Source organism: Ammospiza caudacuta, chromosome 23 (assembly GCF_027887145.1).
Source record: "Ammospiza caudacuta isolate bAmmCau1 chromosome 23, bAmmCau1.pri, whole genome shotgun sequence".
Taxonomy (NCBI): Eukaryota; Metazoa; Chordata; class Aves; order Passeriformes; family Passerellidae; genus Ammospiza; species Ammospiza caudacuta.
The window spans coordinates 5,117,279-5,132,153 of record NC_080615.1 but is presented as its reverse complement, the minus strand read 5'-3'; the positions used below and the strand labels follow the sequence as shown (position 1 = coordinate 5,132,153).

Sequence of the window (14,875 nt, the reverse complement as noted above, 5' to 3'; positions counted from 1 at the left end):
TTTTTGCCTAGTGTGCAAATGAAAACCAAAGCAGGAGCAAGGATCTGTCACAGAGAGTGGGAGGGAAGAAGGGAGCACCATAAACAGTGGGCTGTGGTTTGGTGGGATGGAGGGTGAACACAATTTTTCAGTTTGGTTTCTGGCTAGGAGCAGCTTCAAACACTGTGGGAAGAAGGGGAGTGGTGTTAAGTTGGCAAAGTGGCCAGAATTTGGCGTTTTGTTCCTCTCACAACCTCTGGGTTGTCATGCAGGTGAGAGGGACCATCAAGTGACACAAACACACACAGAGGCATTGCTCCATCCCTCTGGATGAAAATTACAGCATGACATACCCAGAGCTGCTCCTGGTGATCAGAGCAGCAGAACAACCGTGCAAAGACACTGCCCTGACATTTGTTACAGAGACACTGCCCTGGCATTTCCCAGGGCTGTGCCTTTGAACCAAGAGCAGGGCTGGCTGTAAGGAGCCCAGGGCTGGCTCTAAGGAGCCCAGGGCTGGGTCTAAGGACTTCAGAGTTGGGTTTCAGCATCTGGCCCATGCCACTGCTCTCCCTGTTTCTGCAGGCAGTGCTGTCTCCAGTCCTGCACCACAAGGTGATTATAGCCTGGGGAAACTCCCTGAGGGGAGGAAGAGGAGGCAGAAATAATGCTGCTGGGGTGTGAAGCTGTGGCTTGAGCAGCAGCAGAGGCTGACAGCTCTGTGGTCAGGAATCTCAGGGTTCTCTCCAGCTGCTCCCCGCCTGTGTGTGCCCTGCTGAAGCACACTGTCCTGGATTGCCAAGCAAATTTTGTTCTCTTTGCCATCTGGATGGCAGCTGTATTCTGTCAAATGGGCAGTTTTCCTTGTCTCTTCCACAACCACTTCTCCCTCCAGGGGCCATCTGCTGATAACAGCTATTGAATGTCCCTGCATGGCTGATAAGAACTACAGCACCCCACTGGGAGATGTGAGCCCAGAGGGAGGAGCCAAGCATTCCTACCTGGATGTAATCTGGAGATTCTGGAACACCAGCCAAGCATTCCTGCCTGGATATAATCTGGAGATTCTGGAACACCAGCCAAGCATTCCTGCCTGGATATAATCTGGAGATTCTGGAACACCAGCCAAGCATTCCTACCTGGATATAATCTGGAGATTCTGGAACACCAGCCAAGCATTCCTGCCTGGATATAATCTGGAGATTCTGGAACACCAGCCAAGCATTCCTACCTGGATATAATCTGGAGATTCTGGAACACCAGCCAAGCATTTCTGCCTGGATATAATCTGGAGATTCTGGAACACCAGCCAAGCATTCCTACCTGGATATAATCTGGAGATTCTGGAACACCAGCCAAGCATTCCTGCCTGGATATAATCTGGAGATTCTGGAACACCAGCACGGCTTCTCCACTGGATTCCCCAGAGGAACAGCAGCTGCCTCTTCCACTGGATCTTCAGAGGCAGAGACTGCACCTTTCTCCAGGATCCCTGCTCCAGCAGAAGCACCGCTGACACTGCAGGAGTGCTGAGCCACAATTCCCATGGGACTGCTGCCAACAGCCTGACCCACAGGGTGTCAGGTTGGGTTCTGACTCTGGCAGTGTTGGTTTAGTTACTGCATTGTTTATTTTATCCTTTTATTTATTCCCTAATAAAGAACTGTTATTCTTTCTCCCATATTTGTTGACTGAGAGCCCCCCCTTGATTTCAAATTTATGAAATTTGAAGGGAGGGGGGTTTACATTTTTTCTGTTTCATTTTCTCCTGCCTTCCTCAGCAGACACCTGTCTTTCCAACCCAAGACACATACCCTGATATTTACTGAGGACTGCCCTGGTGCTGTCCCTTTGCCCCTCACAGCCCTGGCTGATGAGCTGGTTGTTCACTGGGGAGAGGCACCACTCCTGTCCATGCCTGGCCCCGAGCACAGACACTCCCAGCACTGCCAGATGGCAAACACAGGGAGAGGAGAGCAGGGAGCTGCAGCTCTGCCTCCTCACAGGAAAAAAGCCTGGAGGGAGCGAGCCTGCCCCGGCCCTGCTGCTGCCTGGCTGTGGAGTTGGGAAGGGCAGGACAGAGCAGGGTCAAGGACTGAGCCCTGAGCCCCAGCGTGGCTGGGACAGCGCAGGGTGTGGGGCTGGGAGCATCTCCTTTAGGTTTGCACGTGCCTGCAGCCCTGTGGAAACAAACCTTACATAAACCTCGCCGGAAGCACAGCATTAATATTTAAAAAAATGACATTTAAGGCATTGGATGTGTGCTGTGCTCTCCAGCAGCGTCTCTGTGTCTGCGTGTGCGCGCTCACGCTCCGGGCTTTGTTTTCCTTTTATAGTGGATTGTTGTGTGTATGTGTTTTACTCGGGGTGTTCTGTGCTATAATAAGAAGGGGGGGGGAGCAGGGAAATGCTGCTCTGTTTATACACACTGCTGTCAACAGCGATGCTGCCTCTTCCAGACTCGCATCATCCCTGGAGCTCCTGGATCCAGGCAAAGATTCCCCCCTTGATCCCAAGATCCTGCAGGACTGCCTGAGCCTCTCCTCCCATTCCCTCTCCTGGAATTGGCCCAGGGGAGTGGCACAGCTCCATGCAGGGTGCAGACAAGTGGATATGTGAAGGTTCAAAGGGACAACCTTGGCAAATGTCAGGGCAGTGTTTTTGTATGGTTGTTCTGCTGCTCTGATCACCAAGAGCAGCTCTGGGTGCATCACGCTGGGATTTTTGTCCACAGGGATGAAGCAATGCCTCTCTTTGCCCCTCCTGAGCTTCCCTGATACTTTTCCCAATGCTTTCCACCTTTGTGAGTCTTCTGAGGCGCTGGTGCACGGCTCAGCCTGAAATGTTACTGCTCACCCATCATTTTATAAATCTCAGGTGCAGCACATCTCCTACCCCTCCCCCCTGAATTTTGATGTGTTTAGGCTTTGTGGCAGGAGCATTTTTATGCCTCTTCTCATTTTTATTTTTTTTCCCTGAAATATTCAGTGAATTTGCCCTTTTCTCATTCTGATATGGGCCTCAAGGGACAGATCCCTCCTATCCATCTCCAACATGCCATAACAGCCTGGGACAAGCTGGAAAAGCACTGGGTCTGAATCCACCCTTTTGATATAAATGGACATTATGCATATTTAATAGACATGGAGCTCAGTGAAACCCTTAGTACTAGCTGAGCTGGCACAAAATTCCCAGGCAAGGAGTCTTTGGAGCTGATCTCTCCCTAGGTACCTTGCAGAAAATGAGACCAAGGACAAAAAAAGGCCACGTTTCCCTTTGATTGCAGGAGCTGCTGTGTTTTGCAGAGGGGGTGGCTGAGCAGGAGCTGCCTGGCTGTGCATGAAGGACTCTGGGCTGGCAGTTCTTGTTCATCCTGTTCTTCCACAGAGAAGGTGCAGCTTGCAGAGAGAGGCTGCTCAAAGCTCCTTCCTTCCAGCATCACCTTGATCTGGAGGCAACATCTCCCTGCTTTGTCCAGCACAAGCTCATTTCCACCTGAGGCAGGGGTGGAAATACATATATTAGATATAAAATATATATTATGAATTATTATATATTATATATTTATATTATATATTATATATCATAATATATCTTATATCTTATATCTTATATTTTATATTTTATATTTTATATATTATATGTTATATGTTATATGTTATATTATATATATTATATTATATATATTATATATGTATTCCTCACTTCAGGAATAAGGAATGTGGGAATCCCGGTCCCTCTGAGAGTGCAGCTGGCCTTTGTCAGTGAGCCTGATCATTTGTGGGTGATGTTTGGGTTTCCAAACTTCTCAGCAGAAATCTCTGCATCCCCTGGAGATGCACAAGTGAGAGCTGGAGTCTGAATGCTGTAGGTTCAAAACCAAAAGGTCCAGTGAAAATTGTGGGAATTCCTGGTGAAAACCCCTGAGGTTGCCCCACTCTGTGGATCCCAGATTGCTGTGTACTCCAGCTTTCCCCAGTCACCAGAATGATGGGGTTTATTTTTTTTTTTACTTTGTTCTTCCTTTTTTGGTAAAGCATAAGTAAATCTGTCTATACCTACAGGTTTCCATGGCACTGTAACCTTACAGAGAGGGAGCAGCAGGGGAGGATCTGTGGATCTGTGCACGTCCACTGTGGAACAGGGAGAGATAAATGGGGGTGCTTGGAGGGGATTGATGTGGTTGGAAGCAGCTCAGGACAGGGAAAAGGTGCCTCACCCCCAAGCTCAGCAGTGACTTTTGGCTCAGGTTAAACTGCCCGGCTGCCATTTGGAGACACACTCACTGTGGGGTTCAGCCAGCTGGGAGAGATCTGCTTCTGAGCTACCAAAGGGCAGGATCAGGGGATCAGACCTTTGCTCTCCCTGTGCCCTCAAGCCCTGCCTCCTCCAAGTGATCCCCAAGGAGGAAGGGAGCATCCCCGTGTTCTGTGCATGGACAGAGGTCACACACAGGTCCTGCACATGTCACAGCTCGAGGGCAGCCCTAGACACATCCAGAGCCTCCTTCCCATGGGAAAATGCTCCTGCTGCCCTTTGTCCAGCGCCAGGACCCTTGGACAGCCCCCAGGAGGGACATGGGGGTGCTCAGTGTTTGGGTGGGGATGGCTGAGCAGGGCTGTGGGAAGGCTGGTGCTGCAGGGAAGGGAAGCAGAATGAGGTGCAAGGAGGACTGCCCACTGCTCCCAGAGCCTGACTGGGCTCAGCTAGGAGCCACCAGCACGGGCACGGGCAGAGAGGAGCTGAGGGGGCTGCTCTGAAGAGCTGGAAGTGGAGCCGAGCTCTGCCTGTCACCCTGAGGGCTGGAGGGGAGCTTTGCCTTGCATCCAACACATGGCCACCTTCTGAACTTCCTCTGAGCAATGCTGAGCCCCCTCACCAGCCAGAGCCTCTCCATCCCCATGCCATCCCATCGCATCCCATCCCATGGATCCCACCCCATATCCCATCCCATCCCCATCGCATTATGCCATCCCATCCAATTCTATGGATCTCATCCCATCCCATGGATCCCATCCCATCCCATCCCATTATCCCATCCACCCCATTATCCCATCTCATTCCATGGATCCCATTCCATCTCATCCCATCCCATGGATCCCATCCCATCCCATCCCGATTATCCCATCCCATGGATCCCATCCCATGCATCACCCATTATCCCACCCCATCCCCTCTCTCCCCGGCCCCGCAGCCCTGGCTGTGCTCAGGGTGAGCAGAGCAGATCCGATTCCTCCCGGGGCCCTTCCCCGGCAGTCGCTGTCGCTGTCGCAGGTTGCGGTGCCCCTGCCGGAGCGGCATCAGTTGGTACCGACCATTCCCCGAGCATCCCCTCCTCTGGCAGCCACAGCCTGCCGGCGCTGCTCTGGACACAAAGCAGCCACGCTCTGCCTCCTTCCTCCCGCATCCCGCTGGCCTCCTCCTCCTCCTCCTCCTCTTCCTCCTCCTCCTCCTCCTCCTCCTCCTCCTCCTCCCTGTTTGCTCGCTCTCTTTCTCCCCCGAACGCCAGGCTGCAGAAGGCAGACCTGCGAGCCGGAGCACAGCGAGGAGCTCCCCGAGGCTGCTCCTGGCCGAGGGAAACGCGGGCAGGGATGCGATGAAGCAGCGCCGTGCTCGCTGCCTGGATTAAGAAAGAAAACATTAAAAAAAAAAAAAAAAAAACCTAAACAAAGCGAGAAAAGCACCACAAAGCCGGACGCAACAAACGAGGCGGAAAGGGGGGAGAGAAGGAGGCGGAGGTTGCTGGATGGGCGAGGAGCCGCTTTGAATCGTGCCTCTGTTCGCAGGGATTAGAGCATGAATGGGAGCAGCTTCCCGGCCGCGATGGAGACAGAAGGCGGCTCCGGCTGTGCTCACAAGGTAACTCTGGCTACCTCCTCCGGCTGCATGGCTGAGCCGAGCAGGACACGCATCCTTTCTGCCCGGGCTGTGTGTGTGGATGCAGCGGGCAGGGCACGGGAGGGAGCCGGAGATGCTCGGAGCGGTTTTCCCTCCCCTCCCAGCGCAGTGAGAGGGCGCAGAGCGGGTCCGGGGGGCTGCGGTGCTGGAGATTCACTTTGCCCCCGCTTTGCCCGAGGACACCGAGCTGCTTTCCCCGGGGATCGCTCCAGGAGCTCCCAGCATCGCCCTCCCGACCCTGCGTGCCCCGGCGTCCCTGGGGCTCTCGGTGTCTCTGCATCCTCCCGAGCATCCGTGCACAATGAGGGGAGGGAGGTGAGGCCACCCGGAGTTGCTGCTCCCCTCCCTTGGTCATCCTCTGCCTTTTCTTCGCACCGAGAAGGGATGAGATGCGGGAGGAGGGGGAACTGGAATCGCTTTCATTCGTGCCAGCAGTGCCGGGAGCCAACTTTGAGGCTGCCTAAAGGGAAAAGCTTCCCGAGTGCTGTGGTTTATTGGGGGGAGAGGAGATGGCTGGGCAAGGCTCAGAGGAGGGATGTCTGTGTTGTGGCGTGGAGTGGGAGGGGATGGGAACCAGTGGTTGTGAGGGAGAAAGTCAGGGCTGATCAATGAAGCTGCCCACAGATGATGCTTTCCTCTCCCTGCTGGGCCTCTCTGTGACTCAGTTCCTGGGTCTCTGACCGTGAAACTCCGAATTTCTCTCAGTCAGGGCAGGCAGCACAACTTCAGACAGGGCTGGGAGGTGCCTTTAGCCAGATGTTGGGGAAAGCCCCGAGGAGAGCCCGATGCTCGCAGCTGTGGAGCCCCTCCCCAGTTATCCCCAGCGATCCGAGCCCTTTCCTGGCCATCCCTCACTACCTCGGGCAGGATCCTGCTGCTGCCACATCCATTTGCAACCATTCCCCTCCTCCCCGTGCCTCCAGGGGCTGCTTGATGGCTCCTGGCACGGCGCTAGGAAGCGTTTGCTTTGATTGCTGAAATAACGACGTGTCCCAGAAGTCCCCACTGGTGCGAGCACATCCTGAGCCCCAGAGTGCCACCAGTCCCTGTCAGAGCCTGGCTGCGCAGGAACAGTAATGCAGGAACATTCAGGGAGTTTGTGGCCCAATGTGAGGCACTGACAGAGACTCTGGAGTCTCTTGCACTGCTCTGCACACACTTGGGTTTTTGGTGTCCCTGAGCATCCACCTGAGTGAGTGGATTCACCAGGATTTGGCTGGAAGGTCACAAGGGCTGGGGTTTCTTGGCTTACCTGGCAGAGATGGGGCTGAAAGGGTGTGGAGAGGAAAATGGAGGCACTGGGGAAAATATCTTCTTTCTGTGTGAAACCCCAAACTCTGGTGTCTGTGCCAGCCTTGAGGGATGCAGATGATGTTCTGGTGAAGGAATTCAAGAATTAGGAACAATCTTTCTCACAGCAGGGTTAGTTCTGTGGTAGAGCTTTGGAAATGGCCAAAGCCAGCAGAACAGTGGCTGTTGCTATAATGGGAAGGCAGCTGATCAATAAGTTTATTTTCCTGTTTGAATATTTATGGGTGTGGGGAAGGCAGAGGAAGAAACATGCAGTCAGTGATGTCGGCTCTGGGTACGTTCCCATTCCAAAAGGATTTGAATTCCAATTCCTGGATTACAAATCCCTTCCTGCACCTCTCCACGGGCATTCCTGGAGGGATCCCTGCAGTGCCCTGACAGCTTCAGGGTGCAGAACAGGGGACACAAACCTCATGTTTGGCTTCTCTGGGACAGAAAAGCCAGAGGGTCTCCGTGAGGGTCTCCATGAGGGTCCCTCTCAGTGTAAAAGTCCCCAGGAGGAGAGGGGCAGAGCTTTCCCACCTGGCTTCCCAAAGTTTCCTGACCCGCCAGAAACTCAGAGTTTCCCATCCCATATCCCATCCCATGGATCCCATCCCATATCCCATGTCCCATATCCCATATCCCGTATCCCATATCCCATATCCCATATCCCATATCCCATATCCCATATCTCATACCCCATATCCCATATCCCGTATCCCATATCCCATACCCCATATTCCATATCCCATATCCTGTATCCCATACCTCATATCCAATATCCCATACCCCATACCCCATATCCCATATCCCATATCCCATCCCATATCCCATTATCCCATCCCATATCCCCTATCCCATACCCCAAATCCCATATCCCATATCCCATATCCCATATCCCATATCCCATATCCCATATCCTATATTCCATCCCATATCCCATATCCCATATCCCGTATCCCGTATCCCATATCCCATACCCCAAATCCCATATCCCATACCCGTATCCCATAATCCATATCCTGTATTCCATCCCATATCCCATATCCCATATCCCATACCTGTATCCCATAGTCCATATCCTGTATTCCATCCCATATCCCTTATCCCATATCCCATCTCATCCCATCTCATCCCAGAGAAGGAATGAGTGAACAAAGTGCCCCACGCCTTGCAGGGTCTGTCACCCTGTCTGTGCCACAGCGGGCAAAGAATTCCCAGTGCTGGGGAGCTCACCCTGCTCTCTCAGTGCTCTGTCACAGAAATTCAACCACTTCAGCCCTCCTCCTACCCTTATCCCTCTCCCTCTGTGGGTTTTTTGGTTGTACCAAGTGTCACTTCCCAAAAGACTTTGTTCACAGACTCAGGAAATTATTATTATACACCTTAAAGCACAATTCCACTCCCTTTTTTTCCATCCTGGAAGTTAATTCCTTCCCCCTGCACAGTTCTGGGCAGGAATACACCTTAGAGCACACTTCCACAGCCATTTTTGCATCCTGGAAGTGAGTTCCTTCATTCTGCACAGTTCTGGGCAATAAAACACCTTGGAGCACACTTCCACAACTGTTTTTTACCATCCTGAAAGAGTTCCTTCCCCCTGCACAGTTCTGGGCAGGAATACACCTTAGAGCACATTTCCACAGCCATTTTTGCATCCTGCAAGAGTTCTTTCCCCCTGCACAGTTCTGGGGAGTAAAACACTTTGGAGAACACTTCCACACCCATTTTTCTATCCTGGAAGTGAGTTCCTTCATTCTGCACTGTTCTAGGCAGTAATACACCCTAAAGCACAATTCCAGACCCTTTTTATTTCCATCTTGCAAGTGAGCTCCTTCTCTCTGCACAGTTCTGAATAGTAGAATACCTTAGAGCACACTTCCACAGCCATTTTGCCACCCTGGAAGTGAGTTCCTTCCCCCTGCTCAGTTCTGGGCTGGCATAAACCTTGGACCACATCTCCACAACCATTTTTTTCCATGCTGGAAATGTGTTCTTTCCTTCTGTGAAGTTCTGATCAGTAAAACACCTTAGAGCACATTTCCACACCCATTTCTCCATCCTGGAAGTGAGTTCTTTCATTCTGCACAGTTCTAAGCAGTAGAACACCTTAAAGCACACTTCCACACCCATTTTTTTTTCCATCCTGCAAGTGAGCTCCTTCCCTCTGTTCTGAGCAGTAAAACACCTTGGAGCACAGTTCCACACCCATTTTTCCATGCTGGAAATGAGTTCCTCCCCCCTGCACAGCCCTGTGCATTTGTCCTCCCCCTGCTCCTACCCTGTCTGGGTATCACAGAGCCCTGAAGCCATTTCCCAGCTGCTGTGGTGCCTCTGAAATCCCTCCAGCTCTGCTCTCCCTGTGAGCCACAGCCAGCACAACACGATCTGCCTGGCTGTGGCAGCAGAATAAATAGGAAATGCTCGAGATCCCCCTCCTGCCTGCATCTGAGCTGTTCTCCTAAAGCCAGGACAGGAGCTAAGCTTCTGTCTAGGGATTTTTGTGCTGTTCTTGAAAAGCAGTGCAGAGGGAATCGAAAGCTGAGGCTCAGAGGGAGAAGCTTGCTCACCTCCAAAAAATGGGGAACCCTTTGCTTCAGTGTTCTGAAGATTGGGGTGTCACTTCAGGTAGGTTCAGCTGTAAAGAAAAATAGGAATTTCCAGGGTGAAGCTCATCTGATCTAAAGGAATTCGCCTAAAATACAGCAAGCTGTTGTTTGCAAAGAGAATAAAGACAGGCAGCTCTGCTGAGAGGACCTCCTTGCTCCTGTGGCCCTGCAGGGAGCAGGAGAATGAGGAACACTTCACCCTCTGACAGGAGACAGAGCCATGGGATTGGTCTCAGTTTCCTTGCTGGACATCATTCCTAAATGCCCTGCAGGTTCCTCTGCAGATGAAAGGCAAAAAAAACCCCCAAAAAACAAAAAAAAAAAAAAAAAAAAAAAAACCCACCAAAAAAACCCCAACCTCCCCCCCACAAAGAAACCCCAAACAAACAAAAATCCCCAAAAAACAAAAAACCAAAGCACCAAAAAAACCCAACAAAACAAAACAAAAAACAAAAAGGCTACTCCAGGAGAAACACCCCGAGTCTGCCTCACCTTCCATTGATCTGGAAAGAGCCCAGAGCAGAAGGAGGGATGCTGAGGCTCTGTTCTGCATTTCATGAATGGATGAATGTAGAGACACAAGAGGGGATTTGGAGGGGATTTGGAAGCCTGCTCCAGGATTTGTCTGGCACACAGAGCATTTATAATACTTCCAGCATTATCATAACATAATGCCAGCGTGATTTGGGGCCCGCTCGGGCTCTCAGTGAATAAAGAGCAGCGCTCCTGTCACCATTGGGGGACAGGGATCTCACTTGGGATGAGTTGGGGTTTGCATGGTCCAGATTCTTGTCCTGGTGGCCCCAAGCAGGAGCTGGGATGCTCTGGTGTGCTGCTGTGAGGGACTGGGGCTGCTGGAGGGTGTCAGTGTGGCAGTGGGTGAGTCTGGTGTTTGTTGGTGGTGGAGAGAGATGGGGAGACTGACTTAGTGATCAGAATCTGATTTTATTGTGGGATACAAACACTGATATACTATTTCAGGGAGACTAGTGATGTGTACTACAATGATTAGGTTAAAATCACACAAACTTATGCATATAACAACATCTCTTGCTTGCAGGGTTTAATGGGATTTCATTTTTCTAGTAAATCTGTTCGATTGAGTCTTCTTGCAATCCAGGTCTAATTTTGAAAGTTCCCTTTGCTTTTGCCAAGGCATCCTGTTATCAAATCTGTGATGTTAACCAGGTCCAAAGTCATCATCTGTTTTGTGTCCCCCAACATTCCAACACCCAGATGAAGGAAGGAATGATGAATCTGACTCCGTGTTCTCAGAAAGCTAATTCATTATTTTATGATACTATATTATATAAAAGAACACTAAACCAAACTATACTAAAGAATAGAGAAAGGATACAGACTGAAGGCTAGAAAGAATAATAAGAAGAACTCGTGACTCTTTTATAGATAAGATACAATAAACAACCTTGAGACTGAGAAATGAAGAGCTCTGACTCTTTCTTCAAGTGCCAGGCTGGGAAAAGAGACTTTTGGACTTTTCTTGGGGTCACTCTGAGCAGTGAGAGACCCTGACATTTGGCAGGAGCTGAGGGACACTGAGGGACATCAGGCAGGGGTGAGAGGGAGGCTGGCAGGGCTGCTCCTCCTGTCCCTCACAGAATAACCAGAAATCCCCCAAAAATGAGGGATCCAAACCAGAGCAGATCCCCTCTCCTCTCCCTGAGCAACCAGCAGAAGGGATTTTGTCAGGCTGGGTGCACTATGAGCAGTGAGAGTACCTGCAGACATTTGGGGAGGGGGCAGGAGCTGAGGGACCCTGAGGGACATTGGACAGTGGTGAGGGCAAGGCTGGCAGGGCTGCTCCTCCTGTCCCTCACAGAATAACCATAAATCCCCCGAAAATGAGGGATCCAAGCCCTCTCCTGTGCCTGAGCTCAGGCTGGGAAGGGAGCAGCCAGCAGAAGGGATTTTGTCAGGCTGGGTGCAGTACCTGGAGACTGGTTTGGCTCATGAATAACTTGATATTTCTCCTGAATTATAGATGCATGTATGGCTGCTGAGGCAGGGCTGGGAGGGGGCTGGGTGCCTGAGGGAGGGAGGGAGGGATGGGGCTGAGCTGGGCTGAGCTGGGGGCTGGAAAAGGGGCAGAGGGGATGTTTGGGTGTGAATGGGTGTGACTGAGGCAGAGAGGGGGCTTGGCTGGTGTTTTTGTGTCCTCTGCAGTCAGCAGGAGTATATAAGTGTATATTTACATAAAAATATATTATATAGTGTATATATACTGTATATATGTACATATATTATATTCTATAATTACATTATATATGCATTACATTATATTGCATTATGTATACATTCAATATTAAAAAATCTATATTTTTATATATAGATTATGTTTAAAATGTAAATAGAGAGTATATAATATTGTCTACTATATACAATGTATATGTACACTTAATACATATATATACATACATATGTACATATAATACATATATAATATGTATTATATATGACAATGTATCAATAATATACATCAATAATTATATATTAATAATATATTAATAATACATTCATAGTATGTATTATTATATGTATTATATATGTAGTACATTATATATGTATGATATATTACATTATATATTATATTATATTATATTATATTATATTATATTATATTATATTATATTATATTATATTACATTATATTATATTACATTATATTACATTACATTACATTGTATTACATTGCATTGCATTACATTGCATTGCATAGCATTGCATTGCATTGCATTACACTATATTATTACGTTATATATGTATTATATATTATTAGTGCAATACAGCACTGCCCAGCTTGGGCTCTGCAGCTAGGGAAGGTGAATATTAGTAATTTGCACAATTTAAAGAATTCTAATTTATTATTTAAGTTTTTTATTTTTAAAATGTTTGCAAATATGTGCCATTTCTCTGCCTCCAAGAGGGGCTTCCCTGGCTGTGTCCATGGCAGGAGAGCAGTGTTTAAATCACAGGTGCTGTGAATAAATCCCAGCACAGTTTATGCTGTGGGTCGGGGCATTCCTGACCTGGGCAGGTTTGGGACAGTGCAGAGAGAGCTGTGGGGGTTTTGGGGGGTTCTGGGTGTGTTCAGAGCAGCAGCATGCTGTGAGAGGCAGCCTCTCTCTTCCTTGAGAGACAGCCCTCACCTGACTTTCTAGTGGCACACTCTGCTTCTAATTTGGGAGAGAGGGAAGGAGAATCTGGCACAAGGCTGCCACCTCTGAGAGGCTGCCAGGCACTTTGTGGCGCTGCCTGCCTGCTCCCTGCAGCCTGGCATGCAGGAATATTCCCTCCCTCCTGCCGTGCCCTGTGGCCGTGTTCACAGGGGTTCCAGCATGAGGGAAGAGACGAGGACCTGACTCCATGTTTAGAAGGCTGATTTATTATTTTATGATATATATTACATTAAAACTATACTAAAAGAATAGAAGAAAAGGTTCTCATCAGAAGGCTAGCTAAGAATAGAATGGAAAGAATGATAAAAAAGGCTTGTGGCTCAAACCCTCTGTCCAAGCCAGCTGACTGTGATTGGCCATTAATTAGAAACAACCACATGAGACCAATCCCGGATGCACCTGTTGCATTCCACAGCAGCAGACAATCATTGTTTACATTTTGTTCCTGAGGCCTGTCAGCTTCTCAGGAGGAAAAATCCTAAGGAAAGGATTTTTCACGAAAAGATGTCTGCGACAATGCCTGGCTCCCAAGGAGGATGCAGAGCTCAGGAGAGGCTGCTCTGGGTGCTGTGGGCTGCTGGGGACAGCCCAGGTTTTATTCAGATGGGCTCTGATCCACTTGGATGGACAGCAGCTGGTTAAGGAGATTGGAGCCACACAAGTCACTGCTGATGAATAATTCTGCCTGTGTCTTTCCTATAATAGTGTCACATTCAGCAGGCATGACTCGGACATATTCATCTTCCCAGAGCGTGCAGCTCCTGGAGTGACCTCCTGTGAGGCTTTGGAAGTGTTGTCCTCTGTTTGTCACATCAAGGAGCATCACTCCTGACATGATTTTTAGCAGAGACAAAAAATTACTGCTGAAATGGGGAGTATTGGAAAGATGGGTTGGAAGCTGTGTGGAAAAGGACAACTCTGAGAGCTCAGCTCACTCCTGGGTGGCCCAGTTTGAAGCCTCATCTCCCTTGGAGTCAGTTATTCTAAGTTATTAGTTCCTTTAACTCTGAAATTCTCCCAAGTGCAAGCAGCCAGAGCTCAGAGAGGAGCACAGGGAAGGGGCCTGGCAGGCACAGCTGTGAATAAACCCACTGTGAGATGAATCCTCAGCAGCAAGGGGGACCTGCCTGGATCCTGCAGGTGGAGATTGTGTCTCTGCCCCTAGCCTGGCAGGCTGGCCTCAGGAAAGAGGAAAAATGGCAATAAAAGGTGCCTGTCTATAAATAAAGCCCAATTTCTGCCCTTTGTGGAGGCTGTGGCATTGAGAGGATGCAGGAATTGCTGTCAGGTACTGGGCTCAGGGAAATGCTGCACACCATAAATCTGTTTGGGGGATTTTGGGGGTTTTGGACTGGCAGGACACGTGTGGGAGGGAAGCAGGGGGATCTGAACTCTGTCCTTTGGCTTTGGGAAATGTGACAGCTGGGATTGGTGGCAATCCCCTGAAACTGTCACCCCACACGTGCACCTCCTTCCTTCCACCCATTTGCCTTCTGAAAATGCTGCCAGCACTGTTTCTGTCCTGTTTGTCTCATTCCAGAAGGCTCCAAAGGCAAGAGGCTCAGAGTTAATAAATAACTCACCTGAGAGCCCGGGTTATCCCAGGGCAGAGCAGGGCGGGATCTGGGTTATCTCTGTACTGGGTTATCCCAGTGCTGGGAGCCCTGCAGGGCTGGGAGCCAGGCTGGGCACAGAGCCTGTGGGGTGGGGAACAATCCCAAAGTGGGATGGGATCAGCCTGTGGGGTGGGATAGAATCCACATTTGGGATGGGATCAGCCTGTGGAGTGGGGAACAATCCCAAAGTGGGATGGGATCAGCCTGTGGGGTGGGGAACAATCCCAAAGTGGGATGGGATCAGCCTGTGGAGTGGGGTAAAATCCACATTTGGGATGGGATC

The 14,875-nt window shown here is 49.8% G+C and overlaps 1 protein-coding gene across 1 annotated transcript in view; it reads left to right on the top strand.

Annotated features, from left to right (window-relative positions):
* Positions 1-5,540: 5,540 nt before the first annotated feature.
* Positions 5,541-14,875, top strand: part of B3GAT1 (beta-1,3-glucuronyltransferase 1) — a 40,359-nt gene continuing 31,024 nt past the window's right edge. The window contains exon 1 of the mRNA XM_058819081.1: positions 5,541-5,838. The gene's annotated coding sequence lies outside the window, so the exon portion shown is untranslated. The remainder of the gene's footprint in view (positions 5,839-14,875) is intronic.